The sequence below is a fragment of the Phalaenopsis equestris genome, unplaced genomic scaffold, assembly GCF_001263595.1.
Source record: "Phalaenopsis equestris unplaced genomic scaffold, ASM126359v1 Scaffold000107, whole genome shotgun sequence".
Taxonomy (NCBI): domain Eukaryota; kingdom Viridiplantae; phylum Streptophyta; class Magnoliopsida; order Asparagales; family Orchidaceae; genus Phalaenopsis; species Phalaenopsis equestris.
In genome coordinates this window covers 4,666,711-4,673,060 of record NW_018164549.1, presented here as the reverse complement: position 1 = coordinate 4,673,060, position 6,350 = coordinate 4,666,711, and positions in this window count along the sequence as shown.

The window sequence follows — 6,350 nt, the reverse complement described above, 5'->3', positions numbered from 1 at the left end:
TGAGACCTCGATTGGGTTAGTAGAGAAGTGTCGCCTTGGTCCCACGAACGTCCTCCAAGTGTCAATTTGCTCTGTGGTTGGGTCTAAATATGACTTTGGTCAGAGGGTGGCTCGAGTGTGATCCAAGGTTAGGTTAGAGAGCTTGGGAATGAGGCTTTTGATTAGAGGAATTGATTTTGAGATGTTGTGAAGCTTTTGGGATGATCAATTGGAAGTTTTGTGGAGTTTAGTGGAATGACAAAAAAACCCGTAGATTTTAGTTGAGAAATTAGGGTTTCTTAGTGGGGGAGATGGGCTAAAAATAGTCGGGATGAGCTTCATGAGGTTGTGGGAAGGTTCTGGAATTACTTTGGCACGGCTTTGCCAAGGTTCGTGTATGTCTCCCCTTTGGTCGTGAGGAGGCGGGTATTTATAGGCCATGAAAAGGTGGCCAATTGGGCTGGCCAGTGAGGGGAAAAAGATGCTTAGGCAGAGATGAGGTGAATGCAATTCGCCAATTGGAGTGAGCCACCTTGGATTTGGGCTTTTGGAACTTAAGTAAGGTGGGCTTGAAATTGGGCTTTTAAATTTAATGCAAAAATTTTAATTTTGGGCTTTTAAAATTGTTATGGTGGGCTTGGTGGAGTTTAAATGGGGTTGAAAATTTGTCATAATGAATTTCATAAAGCCTTAAGTGGAGGTAGAGGGAATTGGGTAATTTTGGTGGGAAATGTGTATTTTTTGTATTTTGGTAAAAATTAGACATTTTTGGCAATTTTGGGGCAATTTGGTAATTTGGAGAGGTTTAGAATGATTTTTGGTGAAAAATTAGGTATTTGGTCAATTTTGGGCATTTTTTGGAATTTGAGGGTTTTCTAGTAATTTGGTTAATTTTGGTGGATTTGGGGAATTTTGGGTGAATTGAGGAAAATTAGATGTCTAGGATTGGTTTTGGGTGGTGAGCATGCAAGCCCTGTAAAGTCTTCCTAAAGTCATATGATCCTTGTGAGAACTTATTTTGAAGCCTCCGCATGTTGATCTCAGTCATCCTAACCAAGAGTTAAGGACTTAAAACTGTTCATATGAATCTTTAAAAGAGTTAAGGAGTAGTTATGGACCTCAAAGCCAAGATGGATCAATTTGGGTGAATTGATGGTTTTGAGTGTGTTAGGAAACTTGTGGTGAGTCCAAGTGTGTGTGAGCAATACCAAGCCACCCAGGGTTACCTTAAGGTCAATTAATTCTATGGGAACTTATTCTCAAGTCTTCATATGTTGGTTTTAGCCATCTCAAGTGATAAATAAGGGTTTGTGACCACCCATGTGGTACTTCCAAAGAAGAGTCAAGAAGTGTTTAGAATTTCTATGTGGGTGGGTTTCATCACTAATCCCCTAAGTCAACAAGAAATTCTTATGGCTGGATCTTAGGCTTCTAAAGAAGGGAATTATACCTCATCAAAAATGAGATCAACAACCAAGATGGCGAAGGTGCCTAGAAATGGTTGAATTGAGAGAATGGATAACCAATGTCGTTGTTTGAAGTTGACTGAACGTCTCTTGATTATTTTACAAACTCTATGTTTATTTTATGCACTTGTAATATGGATATTTTTGGTTTTACAATTTTCACGTGTTCAACATTTTTTATTTTCCATTTGAGTTTTTTTTTTTCTTTTTTTTTTGCATGTGAGGTCCATGATGAGACTTTTGACCATGTGGGTTCTTCTGGATGGTCTGTTGATCGTTGTTAGTTAATGTTACATTAGAAATCCTAATGAAGGCAACCAAGTTTATCTTTTCTTTTCAGTACATCGGTTTATGAGGTTCTTCTGCATTGCTTTTTTGGTGATATGCACATGTGACACACATCAGGTTGGTTTTATGTATGTTAAGGGCAACCAAGAACTCATTTCTTTATAGGGTCAACCTTCTTCTTATAGCGACATATTCATTGGTCGGTATATTGAGTTCTATGAGACCTCACACCTACAAAAAAACTATAATTTATTACTTCTTTAAGCAATTTTAACTTTTGTTATGACTAATAGATTGTCTTTTTAATCATTCAGAAAAGATGAGCTCCATAATTTCATGGACCTTTGGATCAGTGCTATGTCACTGCGAACTACAAACTTCTCTACTAACGTCACGTCATACACATGACTACAGGAGAAAGTTCTACAGGTGTCAGCAATGGGCAGACGGTCTGGAGAAGTGTGACTTCTTCCGGTGAGCAGACAGTCTGACAAATTCCACTAGCGATAGTGATCAGGGTTGAATGGTCTCCTTAAAGGACGATATAGCTCGTGACATATGCCGTCTAGATTTTAAAATTAATATTATCATATTTTTAATTGTAATTTTAATATCTTTTTTTCTTTTTCTTACACTTGATACTCATTGTTATGTGAGGCGTGTATCTTATTTTTTCTACTATTTTGAAGTGGTTGTTTGCTTCTCAAGTATCAAATATATTGCTATAACAGTTCTATTGTAAACTGCATTACTGCACAAGAGCAAAATGATCATTTATCTAGAAACAGTCGCAAACCAATTGTTCTCCAACAACACAAATGAAACAGTCAACCAGCTTATCGGGATCAGCTTCTGATCAGCAACTTATCTGGATCAGCTGGTAATCAACAACATATTTAGTGAGTTGCAGATGCCCCAAACAACCCCTAAGTTTAAATTTAAATTAGATTGTGATTAAGGTCAACTTTTCTTTATTTTAATTTTTGTTTAGTTTAGGTTTGTTTTCAAACTAAGTTTTAATTTTAAATTTCAAACTTGGCTTGACTTTATGTTTAGGTGTAAATTTTAAGCTTGGTAGTTTATTGAGGTTTCAATTTATTTTAATTAAGTTAATGTTTATGTTAAGGTTTTAAGTTTAAATTTAAGTTTTAATTTAGGTTTGTTAATTACATTTTAATTTACATTGATTTTAATTTTAATTTTATTTTAAGCTAAGTTCAAGCTCATCTAAGCCGACAAAAGTAAACCCAATCCATCCAAAGCCCAACCTAACCGGGCTTAAACCCTCCAAGCCAAAGTAGGGTCAACTAAACTTGAGTTTAGTCAACCGAACTAATTAAGAGGCATCCCAACCACTTAGGGGTTCTAGGAAAGAAATCATAGACATTGATAGGATAATAATGGAAGGAATGTGACAAAAAAATGAGGTCAACAAACCCCATTTCCTAATTTCTTTTTTTTGCCCATCATATCTTCATTTTTACTGATACATCTACTTACTCACATATGTTTAGGTGCACAGAGCCTCAAAATTTTATTTGAATTCACATGAAATATGCTCATCCAGTCAACGACATATCCCCTCCTTCCCTTTTTTGCACATATACTTTTTATGCTAAGGCATAAAAATGTCAACAATTTTAACATATATGAACATTGTTAAGCATGCTCTAGATGCTATAAAAGTTAGTAAGTGCAACTAAATATTTATTTATTTGAGCTTGGAATCTCCCATGAACAATAAATAAATAAATTAGTGAGGCAAATAGTTTTAGGACAATCACAATTCACACTTTTATTTATATGCAATATCTATAATAATATTACGATATTCTTTGATTTTATAATAAAATTTATCATATTTAATATACTCGTTAAAATCATACTAAAATTATACAAAATGTTGATGAATTGTTTATTATTATTATTATTATCATTACAATATGATAAACACTTTATATTATACAATTCATAAAAAAATTAAGCAATGTCTTGGTAAAATTGAGTTCATTTGAAATTCTACCATATATAACAGCAAACAATAATATATATATATATATATATATATATATATATATAGATAGATAGATAAAGCATGGTCACAGCTATAGAGTTATGATGCTCTTGGCTAAAAGAGGGGAAAACTTGAAACAATAAGCCCTATATAAGTTGATTTATAATGTTTTAATAATATAATTAATAAATGATATATATGTAATTACCAAAATTATTTTAATTTAATTTTAGATCTTATATAAATACTCATACATCTTCAAAATGTACAACTCTAAGAAATTTAATAAATATATAATAATTAATTTATTATGTTTAATATAGATTGGTGAAAAAAGAATTGTAAAAAACATACTAAATGATTCCAAAAACCCAGCTTTCACAATAATGCACAAAATCCTTGGGGAATAAAAATAAGTAAAAATATAATTAAAATAAATTTTAGAATGCTATGCATTATATTATGATAGTTTGTAAATCATTTTTAAAATAAATAAAAAATAATGATCAAGTATGACAAACTAAATTTCAGTACATCAAAACTTTATCCAAATTAAAATAAAAAAAATGACAGATAAAAGGGGCATAAAATCAACTCTGCAAGCTCAAAAAAAAATTTATGAATACAAAATAAACATATAAGTATTATCAAATCTCAGAAACAGATCCTTACAAGCGCATTTGAATGTTGTAAATGGAGATATCACATTATTCCCATATAAGAAAGATATTGGCACCAACATTCATGATAAACTAACATTCAAAATTAATATGGAGAGAGTGTTGTATCATCATAGCCTCTTATTTCTATATCTTGTCTCTTTTCTATTTATGTTTTCACTAGACTTTAGTTATGGATATATGCTTACACTTCAACTATCTTATATCATGCTCAATTTCTTTTTACTAGTTCAGTTAAGTTGTATCTTATTCTCATTCTCATTAACTTTAACTTTAACTTTATGTTCAGTTAAGTATAATCTTCTCAGTTGCATCATCTATTAAATTAGAACCTATCATTCTTCTTTTATCCACCTATGCCAAGATAAACATGTTGAGTATGTTCTATCTTATAGTACCCTCATATGATGTCATGCAAATACTCAACTAGAAATCATTATTACAAGCAAATTTAATCAAATGTAGGCAATCATCCTAATTCACTATAAAACACACACAACTTCGATACATTTCTCAGCACTTCAATGATCCCTCTAAAATTCAATTTGAAAATTACCTTTAATTTCAAAATTTATTATTATTTGTAGCACACATTTTGACATTTTTTATTTTTTCATGCTCTTCAAAATTATTAAAAAAAATTATATAATTTTAATAAGTTTACATTGCAAAAAAATATTTAGATTTCTATATGTGGGGATCAATGATTTAGAACTTCCAAACTTCACAACCAAACATAAATTCAAATACAAGCCAAGTTTTTAAAAGTCCATATTAACCATTCATCCATCAAACCACGACGCCAATGGCCCATTTTAACGAGTGGTATTTTCGTCATTTTAACGTAATCTTGTAGCACCTAACCTTTCAAGGTGAAATAAATTCAGGCTTGGTTTGAGCAGGCCGTGTGCTTTCGTTTGGTTGGAGCGAATCTCGACACCCATAAAAATTTTTATTTGGTGAACAGGGTGAAACGAATGTCTCCTCGAGTCCTTTGGCAGGAATGACAAATTTTGTCGTTTCAGATCATGTCGTCTCTTCCGATTCAACGAACTCAGTTTTTTAAAGAAAGTTTTTGAATGTTGTCGAGGTTTCAAACAAAATCTAATCAAGTCTCTGAGTAGTTGTGTGTGTGTTTGTATCTATTCAAAAGTATAAAAAAAAATCACGAGTATAATCCATTTTATTTTAAGTTTGATTTTAATCTATTTTCAAGTTTGATTTGTAGAATATTACATTACAATTTGTTTTTTATTTGATTTATATGTATTATTATAATTCATAGTAATATTAATAGTATATTTTGTTTATATTTTTAATCATCTAATATGAAATGGCTGTTACATTCATGACAGTTAATTTATGTTTTTTTTTTATTATTGCATAAATTATATAAATAATTACTATAAAAAATAACTATAAATGCTTAAAATGCCACATTTTTATAGTTTGAAAATTATGACAATTATCTCTAATAAAATAACTTGATCTTAGCACAACATGAGAGGTGATAAAGAAGTTTTATGGGACTTTTTTTGTACCACATTCATCATTTGAGTTCATTTGATTGCTTGGAATCATGAAAGTTTATAATTTTATGAGTTTGTTAGATCTATCATTGGAGTGGATATTGGTTGCAGCTAACTTCAAATCAAACTCTAGTATTGTGTGTCAAACAATTTTAAAATAAAAGAATCAGTCGCTTATAATTGTAAACTTCATTCAAAAAGTTGGTGGAGGGTCTATCGCTCGCCATGACTCTTTGGTTGACATCTGTGAAATCAGTTTTTAAGTCCCTGGGGTGCGCGTCTGCCTGAGTGTATCTGCCTTGCAGCACGGGATCGAGTGGTTAGACACATGGGGGTGGCTTGGGGCTCGTATCATAGCCTCCAGTCATTCTTTAATATATATATAGATACGCGG